Source organism: Salmo salar, chromosome 03, assembly GCF_965601325.2.
Source record: "Salmo salar chromosome 03, fSalSal1, whole genome shotgun sequence".
Classification (NCBI taxonomy): domain Eukaryota; kingdom Metazoa; phylum Chordata; class Actinopteri; order Salmoniformes; family Salmonidae; genus Salmo; species Salmo salar.
Genome location: NC_138293.1, coordinates 59,326,163 through 59,343,266, shown reverse-complemented (window position 1 = coordinate 59,343,266; position 17,104 = coordinate 59,326,163).

Sequence of the window (17,104 nt, the reverse complement as noted above, 5' to 3'; positions counted from 1 at the left end):
GTGTCTGTCATTGAACAACCCCATGCCATGATTAGATGGTTTTAAAAAAACACACCAATCTCTTTCCTAATTTCTTTCAACAATTAAAAGCTAATTTAGCAACATAAAAAAATGGATATATAGCATTTTGGAAAGAAACTTCATACTTTGCCTTCAGAATGTATTCATAGTCCTACATATTTTATTGTGTTACAGCCTAATTTCAAAATTGATTAAATATTTTTTTTCACCCATCTACACACAATTCCCCATAATGACAAAGTGAAAACATGTTTTTAGAAATTTTTGCAAATGTATAAAAGAAATCTAATAAATAAATATCTAATTTGCATAAGAATTCACAACCCTGAGTCAACACATTTTAGAATCCCCTTTGACAGCAATTACAACTGTGAATCTTTCTGGGTAAGTCTAAGAGTTTTGCACACCTGGGTTGTATAATGTTTGTCCATTTATTATTTTAGAAATTCTTAAAGCACTGTCAAATTGATGGTTGATCATTGCTAGACAACCATTTCCAAGTCTTGCCATAGATCTTAAGCAGATTTATGTCAGAACTGTAACTCAGCCCCTCAGGAACATTCACTGTCTTCTTGGTAAGCAATTCCAGTGTAGATTTGGCATTGTATTTTAGGTTATTGTCCTGCTGAAAGGTAAATTAATCTCCCGGTGTCTGATGGAAAGCAGAGTGAACCAGGTTTTCTTCTAGGTTTTTCCTGTGCTTAGCTCCATTCCGTTTATTTTTTTATCTTGAAAAACTCCCCAGCCCTTAACAACTACAAGCACACCCATAACATGATGCAGCCACCGCTATGCTTGAAAATATGGAAAGTGGTACTCAGTAATGTGTTGTATTGGATTTGCTCCAAACATAACACTTTGTATTCTGGACAAAAAGTTAATTGTTTTGCCACATTTCTTGCAGTATTACTTTAGTGCCTTGTTGCAAACAGGATGCCTGTTTTGGAATATTTGTATTCTGTACAGGCTTCCTTCTTTTCACTCTGTCAATTAGGTTAGTATTGTGGAGTAACTACAATGTTGTTCATTCATCCACAGTTTTCTATTACAGCCATTAAACTCAGTGTGTTTTAAAGTCATCATTGGCCTCATTGTGAAATCCCTGAGGGGTTTCCTTCCTCTCTGGCAACTGATGTGGAAGGACGCCTGTATCTTTATAATGATGGGGTTTATTGATGCACCATCCAAAGTGTCATTAATAACTTCAACATGCTCAAAGGGATATTCAATGTCTGCTTTAAAATCTATCTACTTGTAAAAACGGCCAGCTCATCTCCTTTTCAAGACCCCAACTTTCTTTTGGTTTTCCTATTGGAATAAGGTCACACCAATCATCATAATTGTATTAGCCAATCAGCAGCCTTCTTTCCCAGGATTTAGGGTAATACCGACCAGGCAGGGTCTAGGGCCTCAGGCAGTCTGTAGTTTCCATTCTGATGATCAATCTGTTTTTCTCTCCTGCTTATTTTACCTCCTTAGAAGAAATTGCTTTTCTTTCTGCTGTTATTGTGCGTTTAGCTAAATGTAAGTGCCAAAATCTTGATGTCTTGTTGTTTGGAGCTAAATAGTGTCTGTTGTAAATTGGTCCTCAATAGGTCCTCAGTGATGTCACCAATGCCCTTGATTCTAAGCAATGTTGTGCTGCTATTTTTATTGACTTGGCCAAAGCTTTTGATACAGTAGACCATTCCATTCTTGTGGGCCGGCTAAGGAGTATTGGTGTCTCTGAGGGGTCTTTGGCCTGGTTTGCTAACTACCTTTCTCAAAGAGTGCAGTGTATAAAGTCAGAACATCTGCTGTCTCAGCCACTGCCTGTCACCAAGGGAGTACCCCAAGGCTCAATCCTAGACCCCACGCTCTTCTCAATTTACATCAACAACATAGCTCAGGCAGTAGGAAGCTCTCTCATCCATTTATAAGCAGATGATACAGTCTTATACTCAGCTGGCCCCTCCCCTGATTTTGTGTTAAATGCTCTACAACAAAGCTTTCTTAATGTCCAACAAGCTTTCTCTACCCTAAACCTTGTTCTGAACACCTCCAAAACAAAGGTCATGTGGTTTGGTAAGAAGAATGCCCCTCTCTCCACAGGTGTTATTACTACCTCTGAGAGTTTAGAGCTTGAGGTGGTCACCTCATACAAGTACTTGGGAGTATGGCTAGACAGTACATTGTCCTTCTCTCAGCACATATCAAAGCTGCAGGCTAAAGTTAAATCTAGACTTGGTTTCCTCTTTCATAATCGGTCCTCTTTCACCCCAGCTGCCAAACTAACCCTGATTCAGATGACCATCCTACCCATGCTAGAATACGGAGACATCATTTATAGATCGGCAAGTAAGGGTGCTTTCGAGTTCTTTACCATTCGGCCATCAGATTTGCCACCAATGCTCCTTATAGGACACATCACTGCACTCTATACTCCTCTGTAAACTGGTCATCTCTGTATACCCGTCGCAAGACCCACTGGTTGATGCTTATTTATAAAACCCCTCTTAGGCCTCACTCCCCCCTATCTGACATATCAACTGCAGCCCGCATCCTTCACATACAACACCCATTCTGCCAGTCACATTCTGTTAAAGATCCCCAAAGCACACACATCCCTGGGTCACTCCTCTTTTCAGTTCGCTGCAGCTAGCGACTGGAACGAGCTGCAACAATCACTCAAACTGGATAGTTTTATCTCAATCTCTTCATTCAAAGACTCAATCATGGACACTCTTACTGACAGTTGTGTTTGCTTTGTGTGATGTATTGTTGTCTTTACCTTCTTGACCTTTGTGCTGTTGACTGTGCGCAAAAATGTTTGTACACTCTTGTGCTGCAGCCATGTTGTGTTGCTTCCATGTTGTTATTATGTGTTGCTGCCATGCTATGTTGTTGTCTTAGGACTCTCTTTATGTAGTGTTGTGTTATCTATCTTGTTGTGATGTGTGTTTTGTCCTATATATACATTGTATTTATGCTTTTTTTTTATCCCAGGCCCCCGTCTCGTCATTGGAAATAATAATTTGTTCTTAACTGACTGGCCTAGTTAAATAAAGGTTAAATCAATAAAATAAATACATGTACAATTTGTGTTAAACTTGCTAGCTAGCTTGCTTACTCCTGCTATCATTAGCATTAGCATTGTCATTCAGAACGCATTACTATTTAGCATGCTTATTGGCGATTAGCATTTGTTAGCATTTGTCTGTGGTGCTAGGCTATTTCCGGTTGTAGATCGCTCGTGCTTGTTATGTTTTATAATGTGTAGATATTTCTACATTGCTCAACTGTTCTTTATGCATCTAGCATGTGTTTGGGTCCACATAGCCTGTTTAGTTGTTGACATGCAAATAGGCATATATTTTCCCATACTGTGCTATAGCCTAAGTTCTCCTCATTTCTATACAGAACCACAATTAGTATCAGAGAGAGTGGTGTTGTTAATGTGTGTGTGTGTGTGTGTGTGTGTGTGTGTGTGTGTGTGTGTGTGTGTGTGTGTGTGTGTGTGTGTGTGTGTGTGTGTGTGTGTGTGTGTGTGTGTGTGTGTGTGTGTGGGATCTTCATTAAACTCTTGAACTGGAACTATTGCTTCCTTGTGTTCTGAACGGACACCCTGTGGTGGTTGCTACCAGCCTAAAATTCAGCACCTACGTTTTTTCTATCCCTTTTTATTGGTCCTTCCAATTCATAAACAAACCATATTTTTCACTACCAATAGGGGCCCTTCTTTACGAGGCATTGGAAACCCTCCCTGGTCTTTGTGGTTCAGTCTGTGCTTGAAATCCACTGCTCGATTAAGGGACCTTACAGATAATTGTATGTGTGGGGTACAGAGATGAGGTAGTCATTCAAAAATCATCTTAAACGCCATTATTGCGAAGGGGTTGAATGCTTATTGACTCAAGACATTTCAAATTTTCAATTAATTTGTACAAATTTCGAAAAACAGAATTCCATGTTGACATTATGGGGTATTGTGTGTAGGCCAGTGATGAAAAAATCTCAATTTTATCCATTTTATATTTAGGCTGTAACACAACAAAATGTGGATAAAGTCAACACCTCCTAATATTGAGTTGCACCCCCCATTTTGCCCTCTGAACAGCCTCAATTCGTCAGGGAATGGACTTTACAAGGTGTCGAAAGCGTTCCACAGGGATGCTGGCCCATGTTGACTCCAATTTGTCCCACAGTTGTTGTCACAATCGTCGTAAGAACTGGACCAAGGCGCAGCATACATAGAGTTCCACATGTTTAATCAATGAAAATCACACAAAAAAACAATAAAGAATGAACGAAACGTGAAGTCATGGAGTGCTCACAGGCAACTACACAGAAACAAGATCCCACAAAACACAGTGGAGAAATGGCTGCCTAAATATGATCCCCAATCAGAGACAACGATAAACAGCTGCCTCTGATTGGGAACCATACCAGGCCAACATAGAAATAAATAACCTAGACTAGAACACCCCCCCCTGGTCACACCCCGACCTAACCAAAATAGAGAATAAAAAGGCTCTCTATGGTCAGGGCGTGACAGTTGTCTGGGTGTCCTTTGGGTGGTGGACCGTTCTTGATACACACGGGAAACCCAGGAGTGTTCCAGTTCTTGACACAAACCGGTGCGCCTGGCACCTACTATCGTACCTTGTTCAAAGGCACTTAAATATTTTGTCTTGCCCATTCAGTCTCTGAATGGTGCACATTCACAATCCATGTCTCAATTGTCTCGAGGCTTAAAAATCCTTCTTTAACCTGTCTCCTCCCCTTCATCTACACTGATTGAAGTGGAATTAACAAGTGACACCAATAAGGGATCATACTTTTCACCTGGATTCACCTGGTCAGTGTTTGTCATGGAAAGAGCAGGTGTTCTTAATGTTTGTATACTCAATATCTATAGATACAATGAGATCATGCAGTATACGTGGAACAACATTGAATAGATACAATGAGATAATCTATGGAATATAGCCGTGCGTGCAGGTCAGTAGTGGGCCTCTGCGTTTTGTGTTTTTGTGTGTAGGTGTGTGTGTGCGACGTATGCACATGGTTTTGTATGGGTGTGTCTCTCTCGCGCTCTATCATGCTTTCTTGCCCATATATATCTTTGAATGTAGTCTCTGGGACTTAACAAAGAGTGTTGCACATTAATATTGAGAGACTAGAGGGCATCTTTTCTACTGGTCGTACTGGAACACTTAATCTGATCTGATTAATTCATTCCTTGATTCCTAATCAGCCTCTAATCTATTAATGGTCAGGATCATCCCCTTCCCCCTCACTCTCAGTAAATAATGTACTTTCCAAAATGTAAATGTACAATTCATCAGTACTCAATGCTGTAGGAACATCATTTTCTATTGAGGTCTGCCTAATGACAAGCTTTGTTTGTTGTTTGTGTCTGAAGCTCCCATTTGAAATAGGATGACTAAGGGAACAGATGCAGTTGTTTGTAAAGTGGGAATCATGCCACCTTGCGACCTGTTTTTTCAAAAACAAGCACGTGAATGGAACGTCTGGCTCCTTTTGACGTTACATGGTACCAACACTAGGTGGTGCTGTTGACCACATTTTTAATGGTAAGCTTCCAGCCATAACTGACTGTTTTGGTATGGTTCCAGATCACTTGCAATGGAAACTCAGCCCAAGGCTAGATATCTGTACCCTTTATCTAAACTCTCTCAAATCGGTGAGTGGAGGAAAATGTATTCTCCAAAATGGCTTAATTTGCAAACCAGTCCCAAATATTAGGGACATAATCTAACATGATTTAAAGCTGTCTTTTTCTTTTTTCTTTTTTTTACTGAATGTCAAATCTGAAAGCCATCTAAAAGACAGTAGGGCCTACAGTGTACTCCTCTCATATGAAGTACATCAGTTTTGGATGGTTTTATCCCAGAGATTTTGAAACTGTGTGTGTGTGAGCGAGCATGCGTGCGTAAGTGATTAGTGCATGGCTGTATGTGAGCAGGCAAGTGAGCGAGTGGGCATGTGTGTCAATGGCTTGTGGCTGCTAGCCAGCTCTGGAAACACTTGCTATCCTACTGTATGGGAACTGCAGATCTGTGTATGTGGCAGACTTGTGACAGTGAGAGACAACCTCCTTGAACCTTCATTCACTTCACTGCTATTTTCCCTTAAAGGAGTGATGGTGGTGACTAACAGGCTTGGAGCTCCCCCTGCAGGTCAAACAGCCTCATAGCTTGCAGAGACATTTCCCCCCTGTTGAGACTTTCAAAAGCTGGGCTAGTATACAGGGCTGCATCCCAAATGGCACCATATTCCCTTTACACTGCACTACTTTTGAGGTCTCTGGTCAAAAGTGGTGGGCTATATAGGAAATAGGGTTCCATTTTTGATGTAGAGGATAATAATGCGAAACAAATGCTGAGAGGGTATCTTCTGAGACCTTAGTAGAGGACACATTGGAAATGCAATTAAATGCATTTGAACAAGAAACAACAGGCCCTTGTTGCAGCTTGTATCATAGCTTTCATAGCCACACCAAGTGGCCTACATCACAGAAAAGTAATTGTATGGAGTTGCTGACACCAGTTCCTCCCAATAAAAAGTTACAAGGGAACAATTAGGTGAAGTGTTTAGTGGGCCCTAAGCATCAATTGATCCTATGTAAAGTGGACTTGGAGCCAGATCTTAAGCATGAATCTGCTGAGGGCTCCCAGAAAAAAAGTGCTAATCTTTGCTTTAGCTCAGGCACATATGGTGTCATGGGGTGGTCTCACAGTAGGCTACTCTTGCCACAGCACAGGCTACAGTTCAAAACCTATGGGTCTGCACTGTAGAACCCGACACACACAGGGATTAGAAATGGAACAGCACCTTCTAGCAGTTTAGGGTTTGAAATATGCATTAAGCTCGAGACCCTGGGTCTTGACCCGCCCTGTGCGACTGGGTCCTGGACTTTCTGACGGGCCGCCCCCAGGTGGTGAGGGTAGGAGGGTAGTGAGGGAAGTGAGGTCGGCACAACGCATCACCGGGAGCAAACTACCTGCCCTCCAGGACACCTACACCCCCCGATGTCACAGGAAGGCCAAAAAGATCATCAAGGACAACAACCACCCGAGCCACTGCCTGTTCACCCCGCTATCATCTAGAAGGCGAGGTCAGTACAGGTGCATCAAAGCTGGGACCAAGAGACTGAAAAACAGCTTCTATCTCAAGGCCATCAGACTGTTAAACAGCCATCACTAACATTGAGTGGCTGCTACCAACATACTGACTCAAATCTCTAGCCATTTTAATAATTAAAATTTGGATGTAATAAATGTATCACTAGTCACTTTAAACAATGCCACTTTATATAATATTTACATACCGTACATTACTCATCTCATATGTATATACTGTACTCTATACCATCTACTGCATCTTGCCTATGCTGTTCGGCCATCGCTCATCCATATATTTATATGTACATATTCTTATTCATTCCTTTACACTTGTGTGTATATAAGGTAGTTGTGAAATTGTTAGATTACTTGTTAGATATTACTGCATGGTTCGAACTAGAAGCACAAGCATTTCGCTACACGTGCATTAACATCTGCTAACCAAGTGTATGTGACACATAACATTTGATTTGATGTGTATATTTGTATGATTGTGCTTTTTTTTATTGTTCTTTGTTTTTCTTATGCTCCTACCTTGATTGTGTACGTGTTTGGTCTTGTCATGCAGGGCTCCCTCGTAAAAGAGACCTTGGTCTCAATGGGACACCCCTGCCTAAATAAAGGTTAAATAGATAAAAAATATATACTGTTTTCACGTATCAACATTCACTTATGGACACATTGGCATTTGACTACACCCTACTGTTCACGCAGCAGATTCATCTCTCCTCATATTTCCCTGATGATATCATATCATTTGGTTACAATCCGTTAACTATTGCAACTGAAGAGCTTCAAGTTGTCAAGGAGAGAACTAAATGAGTCAAGCGCATGCTTGCCTGCTGCCTTTGATGTTTCTTGGCAAAATATTGACAGAAAAAATGGGTGTCTTCTCTGTTATTCATTTTAAAAAATGCCAGCAATGGAGTGACAGATCTGTTTATGAGTGTCTCTATGTCTCCTTAGTTCTGTAGCTAGGGTTGAAGTAGAGATGTATTGTAAGAGTGTAATTCCTTGACACAATTCTGTATTATCTTTATTCTACAGGTACGTCGACCTACATAATGCATCTGCATTTTGTGCACAAAACAGGATTTGATGTAGAGGCATTTGATGCAAAGTGAGTTGATGCCCTTTCCTACACTGTGAGGTAGAAAGAAGGATGGACGGACGGACGGACGGACGGACACACACACACACAAACACACACACTCCACCAGAACATCTGATGATACTCATGTCTCATATCCTGTAACAGCTCTGTTGCCATTATATGATAAGACTCTATGGAACATCTCACTGGCCAATCAATATTCACCAGGTGGGTGGCTACTAGCTACTGGCTAATGCCCTCATACAACCCTATAGAAATATATGTTTTACCTCAAGTTCACAGCGTTAGGTACAGTAGGACTTAATGAAACATGGGAAAAATGTAAAGTGGTGAAAGTGAGCGGTTACAAGGCTGCCATTTGGATATGAAAACAGGTTACCTTTGGAGGTGTCTGAAGGCATCCTCATGAGAATTTGTCTTCGCCCCGTGCGTTTATTTACCAGGGGCCTCGCGGGGCCCGTCCCCCGGGCCGTGTAATCGCCCCGGCAACTATTTTGACTGGGCCAGAATCAAAGGTGCTGTGGGAAGCTGTCGACTTCCCAGGACTAAGTGGACATTTCCTAAGGAAACACGGAACAGATTGACTGCGCCCAGTGTGGCAACCTGGAGGATAATGCCCTCTTTGTGAGGAACTGGCTAGCAGCAGCTCACCTACCCCTCCTCTCTTCTCTTTACTCTCCATCTCTCTCTCTGTCTCGTGTGTCTCTTTCTGCTGATGGCTTACTGTAAAATGGCTTACTTTGTTTGTGTCCTTTGCACTCTTGACAACTGGCTTGAAAGATATCATGACAGAAAATCCGCATCATAGTGTCATAGGTGTAAACATTTCATACTGTGGATTAGGGTTGCACATTTTAGGGAATATTCAAAGGTGGAAACTTTCTGTGGGAATTAACGGGAGTATATGGGAATTAATGGAAATATATGCAAATTAATATTAATACCATTTAAATGTAGATGTTTTTTGCATTGGATATCTTTACCATAACATATGGAGAGAGAAACATAAACCTTTTACCTTATCATAAGTAGAAATCATTTCAAATTATTAAATCCTTCCAATAGACATTGAACTGTAATTAAATGAGTTGACTCTTCACATGGGATGATTTCACTGAACAACAAAAGAAAGGGAATATTGAATGATCCCCAATGATCCATCGCATCTCCCAAAAACGTTTTCAACGTACATCTGTAAAATGATAGTCTAGAAACTAAGCTTTGGTTGTCTTCCTTTCAGGCTTCCATGTCTTCTCATTGGACCTCCTCAATGTCCACCTCTTGAACATCAGACTCTGAGGTCTCATCTACACTGTCACTTTCCAACCTTGTTGAGGATGGCTCGTTGTCAGGCTCAAAAAGACTCAAATTTGCCAGGATGGTCAGCAATTTTTCAACCCTTATATTGGTCAGCCTGTTGCGTGCTTTGGTGTGTGTGTTCCCAAACAAGGACCTGTTGCTCTCTGAGGCGGCTGATTTTGGTGGGATTTAGAGGATGATGGAGGCAACAGAGGACAGAGCATCAGATCCACAAAGTCCCTTCCACAATTTGGCTGATGAGATAGGTTGGCACGACTCCATCCCAAAGCCCTTGCTTGGAAGTGTACTTTGCCAGACTGCCAAGAACCTTGCCCTCATCCAGGCCAAGGTGGCGAGACACGGTAGTGATGACACCATAGGCCTTGTTGATCTCTGCACCAGACAGGATGCTCTTGCCAGCATACTTGGGGTCCAACATGTACGCGGCGGCGTGTATTGGCTTCAGGCAGAAGTCTTCACTCTTTTTGATGTATTTTAGAACTGCAGTTTCCTCTGCTTGGAGCAACAGTGAAGTGGACAGGGCAGTAGGGATATCTTCTCTTACATCTGCAAGCAGAGTCTGAACATCAGACAGGATGGCATTGTCTCCATCATTCGAGCAATGGCTACTGCTATAGGTTTCATGAGTTTCAGGCTGCTTACCGCTCCCAAAATACATCATCCAGGAGGATCCTCTTGATGGGGCTGTCCATATCGGCAGACTGTGATATGGTCATTTCTTGGAGAGACTCCTTCCCCTCCAGGAGACTGTCAAACATGATGACAACACCACCCCAATGGGTGTTGCTGGGCAGCTTCAATGTGGTGCTCTTATTCTTCTCACTTTGCTTGATGAGGTAGATTGCTGCTATAACTTGATGACCCTTCACATACCTAACCATTTCCTTGGCTCTCTTGTAGAGTGTATCCATTGTTTTCAGTGCCATGATGTCCTTGAGGAGCAGATGCATGAGCAGCACAGCCAATGGGTGTGATGTGAGGTTAGGACTCCTCCACTTTAGACCAAGCAGCCTTCATGTTCGCAGCCTTGTCTGTCACCAGTGCAAATACCTTCTGTGGTCCAAGGTCATTGATGACTGCCTTCAGCTCATCTGCAATGTAGAGAACGGTGTGTCTGTTGTCTCTTGTGTCTGTGCTCTTGTAGAATACTGGTTGAGGGGTGGAGATGATGTAGGTAATTATTCCTTGCCCACGAACATTCGACCACCCATCCGAGATGATTGCAATACAGTCTGCTTTCTCTATGATTTGCTTGACATTCACTTTGAACTATGTTGAACTCTGCATCCAGCAAATGAGTAGATAAAGCATGTCTGGTTGGAGGGATGTATGCTGGGCAAAGAACACATTGTCTATGAGCATTAGAGGTGAACCATTTGCATGCACATCTCGAGCAAGACATTCATCAGCATTTCTCTGACTACATTCCTCCATTGAGTTAAAAGAACTTCTGATTCCAGGAGGACCATGAGCTGTTGCTATCGATAAGGTGTCTGATTCATCATTTTCACCTCGAATAGAAGTAGAGGGACTTTTGTCAGAGGTTGCTTGTCTTGAGCACTGATGGAACTTTATGCACTTGGACAGGTGATTCTGCATCTTTGATGCATTCTTCACATATGATTTGGCACAGTATTTGCAAATGTACACAGCTTTTCCTTCTACATTAGCTGCAGTAAAATGTCTCCACACATCAGATAGTGCCCGTGGCATTTTCCTGTAAAGATGAGAAAAAACGGAGTAAAACAAACCCAAATACAAATCCATGTACAGATAAATAGTTTAGCAGTTAGATTAAACAACTCCGTTGTAAGATACATGTATGGAAACAGGTGAATTAACACTCCTCAGTTAGCAGGCTCAAGCAAGCTAAAACCCACATGGTAGCAAAAACTAACTAGCAGAAATTGTTAACAAGTTAGAAATGATTTAAACACACTGCTGTAGGCTACTAGTTAACAAAAAATTATGTCATAGAAAATATATTCACTCCACCCAGTATTGTAATCAAAGCTTACCGGAAAGCATGTAGCCCTTGGCTCAGTGTAGTGGTGTGGGCTCAATAGCATATCATTAGTGTGCAAGATCTTGAGAATCAGCTGTACATGTGACGGAAGAGTGCACTGCACATGTGATGGAAGAATGTACTGTGCATGCAGAGGGTTGCAATTCCATTGAATTGGGGATAGTTTAACCTCTTGGGGCTAGGTGGGACGCTAGCGTGCCACCCGTGGTGCACTCCATCAACAGCAGGTGCATTTCAAGAGCGGCAAATTTGAATCCAAATAAATGTCAAAATTCAAATTTTTCAAAAATACAACTATTTTACACCATTTGAAAGATAAACATCTCCTTAATCTAACCACGTTTTACGATTTCAAAAAGGTTTTACGGCGAAAGCATAAATTTAGAGTATGTTAGGACAGTACATTTACAAGAGTTGTGTGTAATGTTTTGTCAAGTCAAAGACAGGGTCACCAAAACCATAAAACCAGCTAAAATGATGCACTAACCTTTTACAATCTCCATCAGATGACACTCCTAGGACATTATGTTAGACAATGCATGCATTTTTAGTTCTATCAACTTCATATTTATATCCAAAAACAGCGTTTTACTATGGCATTGATGTTGAGGAAATCGTTTCCCTCCAATAACCGGCAGTCAAGTCAGCGTAACAAATTAAATAATTAAAATTAGAAAACATTGGTAAAATATTATATTGTCATTTAAAGAATTATAGATTTACATCTCTTGAACGCAATCAACTTGCCAGATTTAAAAATAACCTTACTGGGAAATCACACTTTGCAATAATCTGAGCACTGCGCCCAGAAAAATACGCGTTGCGATACAGACTAGACGTCATGTTGGGGAGATCTAAAATCGAAAATACTATGTAAATAATCCATTACCTTTGATTCTCTTCATCAGATGTCACTTCCAGGTATCACAGGTCCATAACGAATGTAGTTTTGTTCAAAAAAGCTCATCATTTATGTCCAAAAATCTCCGTCTCGTTAGCACATGATGTAAGCCAGCCGGACTTCTCGTCATGAACGAGGGGAAAAAATATATTTCCGTTCGTTCAAACATGTCAAACGTTGTATAGCATAAATCATTAGGGCCTTTTTTAACCAGAACATCAATAATATTCAAGGTGGACGAATGCATACTCTTTTATAACGTATTGGAACGAGGGTACCCAACATGAACTCGCGCGCCAGGTGTCTAATGGGACATCATCGTTCCATGGCTCTTGTTCGGTCAGATCTCCCTCCAGAAGACTCAAAACACTTTGTAAAGGCTGGTGACATCTAGTGGAAGCAATAGGAAGTGCCAAAATATTCCTAAGCCCCTGTGTTTTTCAATGGGATAGGTTTAAAGTCAATACAACACATCAGGTATCCACTTCCTGTCAGAAAATGTCTCAGGGTTTTGCCTGCCAAATGAGTTCTGTTATACTCACAGACACCATTCAAACAGTTTTGGAAACTTTAGAGTGTTTTCTATCCATATATAATAAGTATATGCATATTCTAGTTACTGGGTAGGATTAGTAACCAGATTAAATCGGGTACATTTTTTTTATCCAGACGTGCAAATGCTGCCCCCTAGACCCAACAGGTTAACCAAAATATGCCACAAGACCTGGAATTGCCTAATGTGTATCCCACAAAAAAGGTTCACTGTTATAAGCTAAATTCCCCAAGATTTACTGGAAAGTTTCCGACCGTTTGCAACCCTACTGTGTAACATAAGTGATGTGCTTGTGGGACTGTCAATATTTTGTCAAGGCCTATTGCTCCATCTTGAGAAGAAACCTTGGAAGATTTGCATAGTCTTTGAAGTGAGTAGACGGCATGCCGAGGAGTAAAGAGGGCAGGACATCTAAAGGCCCAGAGGCGGTCATTATAACGGGTCAAAAATAGTTTATTGTGTACTTTGCCCGCAATGGCAGCTTGAATGGTTTCCCACCCTTTAAGATTGCAGGATATAGAAAGGAATTTTAGCCGTTCCCGAACATAACTTCTAAACGGTTGCTTTTTTTTGGAAGAGTTTATTTTTCCTTTTATACATCTAAGGTGAGCTATTAGTTCAAAATTGGTCAGCATCTTTCCCTAAGCCACATGGGCAAGTATCATAGCGGAATTTGTTTGCAGAAGCAGGACGAGCAGTGAGATATATTTATCTTAAATACTGTAATACTGCAAATAATAATGTGTGCTCGCACGCACGCGCCCAGTGTGCATGACTGTTTGACCCCTTGTAGACTGTGAGCAGATTACCTCTCCCTAGGGAACTCCAGCCAGTCACAGAGCAGAGAGCATGGCCAGTGAGTCACCGTTTGTGGGATCGGCCTGACCAACACTGACAGTGAGAGCAGTCAATTATACTGGAACTAGCATAGTGCCCAGACGACCAACCGACCGACCGACCGACCGACCGACCGACCGACCGACCGACCGACTGACCGACACCCCCCCCCCCCCACACACACACACACACACACACACACACACACACACACACACACACACACACACACACACACACACACACACACACACACACACACACACACACACACACACACACACACTCGGCTTTACATAGTATGAAGACATTAACCCATTATTACTCTCTCAAACAGACAGATTGCTATGATTCAGAGAAGCTTTCTCCTCTGAGGGAAATATTGAATGTTATAAAAAATAAATAGAGTCGTACACTCCATTTATAAACTCCCAGTAATTTATTGAGTAAATCACCAACGTTTCGGCATCACAGTTATAGTTTATTCGCCGTTAGTCAGCACCTCTACATAAAATAATTTTCTCTGGGTGTGCGCCAGCTCATGTTTTTTATTCGAACGTTGAAAGAGTGAAAATGTTACAGTAATATCACTAGTGTGTTTTTGACCAATTTTGATAAATGCCTAGAATAGAGTTGAAGATACAGAAGAATAGTGCCAGGGACCGGCTGATAACAGGAATTGATTTAGTGTCTGTGATTCTGGAAATATACATAGCCATGTTCAGTAGGACACACACATGGTTAAATTGGGAATTCAAAGATGGGGGAGCCATATTTGGAGGGGTTTAGGGTAAGGGTTGAACATAAGACTAGGGTTAGGGTTGTGGCTAGGTTTAGGGTAAGGGTTGAACATAAGACTAGGGTTAGGGTTGTGGCTAGGTTTAGGGGAAGGGTTGAACATAAGACTAGGGGTTAGGGTTGTGGCTAGGTTTAGGGTAAGGGTTGAACATAAGACTAGGGTTAGGGTTGTGGCTAGGTTTAGGGTAAGGGTTGAACATAAGACTAGGGGTTAGGGTTGTGGCTAGGTTTAGGGTAAGAGTTGAACATAAGACTAGGGTTAGGGTTGTGGCTAGGTTTAGGGGAAGGGTTGAACATAAGACTAGGGGTTAGGGTTGTGGCTAGGTTTAGGGTAAGGTTTGAACATAAGACTAGGGTTAGGGTTGTGGCTAGGTTTAGGGTAAGAGTTGAACATAAGACTAGGGGTTAGGGTTGTGGCTAGGTTTAGGGTAAGGGTTGAACATAAGACTAGGGTTAGGGTTGTGGCTAGGTTTAGGGGAAGGGTTGAACATAAGACTAGGGTTAGGGATGTGGCTAGGTTTAGGGTAAGGGTTGAACATAAGACTAGGGTTAGGGTTGTGGCTAGGTTTAGGGTAAGGGTTGAACATAAAACTAGGGTTAGGGTTGTGGCTAGGTTTAGGGTTAGTACTTTTATCCTACTCCTTTTTGGACCGATACGGAGCTGGAGTTTGGCTCCTACTTGGCTTTCTTTTTGACCCAAGGTGCAGGACCCCGACTGGGCACACCGTTGTGAAACAAAATCATAAATTTCTTACTGGACATGCTCAAATACCTCCCCATTTCACTCTGTTTCAAAACCTTTCCTCCTACTGAACATGACCTAGGTTTGCTCAGACTGACTTGTGAGCCTGGGGGAGGAGGAAGAGGGAGACTTTGTAAGTCTTTCTAAGTTGAGCTCTGGGCTCCTCTGGCTGGCCTGACTCTGGCTCTACTCTGACAAAACTCCCAGCTGCAGCGTAGCCAACTGCCTGCAGCTGCAGCCAAGATGTGAGCTGCCGGCCAATCAACTCAACCCCAGCCCGGAGAGAGACGAGGGCTCAGGTTCAACTCACACGTGGACTTTCCTTAGAGGTGTAAGGCCCCAAAGTGAGCTTCCCTGATAACTATATCTATCATTAAGTGGGCCTTGAAGAAACCCACATTAGTTGATTGTTTGAGTGGGTGATGGAGATTGTGGTGGAACTGTTTGATTATTGAAATTATTAGGGTTTTATTACCATAATTGAACACTGAAAATACTGTATATTATGGTTCTAGATTATGACAATGTGTTATGATACAGTATGAACTAACGAGAGAGAATTAGGTCATAGTTACTATTGTGTAAAGGTTGAACTACATAGATTATGTATAGGTTGAATGACTTAGATTTACACAGACACTGAGCCCAGCTCCATAAATACTAAAACAAATACTTACTCCAGTCTCTCTACTCTAGAGGAAGTAGAACCAGACTGGCTGTTCAGCTCTACTTACTGTCCCCCCTCCCCTACAGTACACACTCTGTCTGTCTGTCTGTCTGTCTGTCTGTCTGTCTGTCTGTCTGTCTGTCTGTCTGTCTGTCTGTCTGTCTGTCTGTCTGTCTGTCTGTCTGTCTGTCTGTCTGTCTGTCTGTCTGTCTGTCTCTCTCTCTTGCTCTCTCTCTTCTCTCTCTCAACTCTGCCCCCAGCAAATGAGACAACACGACAGCATTGTTTAGAAGAAAGCTGTGACGTCCTCCTGAAGTGGACTGACTCCTCCTGGTTTCAATACGGTCCTCTGTATTGTCTGTAGTCAAGAGGAGTTCTCCGTAGCTCTGGTGTACAGTCAGATCAAGGGGACTGGCACTCCCTGCACTAGCAATGTAGCGTACTAACATTGGGTTCAGCTGTTTGTAATATTGGCTGAGCAGCTTGGACTGCTATACACATAAATAATGCCACATGCTCCAGCAAGCCCCGAGGAGAAGAGAGAGACTGAGGCCCTTCTAGGGGGAGAGGATACATCTAATGTATTACAATCTACTTCTGTGATAGGGAAACTTGGAAGCACTAGAATGGCTAGTCTTGTCATCTTAAATTGATTGCGTCTCCAGTTTATGCTCGGCCATTAGTATGATCTAGATGTTAGTACACTCTTAGAAAAATACATTGTACCAAAAGATCAACCGAAATCAGTGAGCATTCTTACTACTTTACTATATCTGTATCTACAAAGTCTTGGAGAAAAAAAGGTGCTATCTCAAACCCAAAAGGTTTCTACCTAGGACTGCTGAAGAAACCTTTTGGGTACTAGATAGCACCTTTTTTTCTCCAAGAGTTTGTAGATATAGTAAAGTAGTAAGAATGCTCACTGATTTCGGTGGATCTTTTGATACAATGTACAAAGTGTGTGAAATGAGCACACTTTTGCCTTTCAGGGATATCAA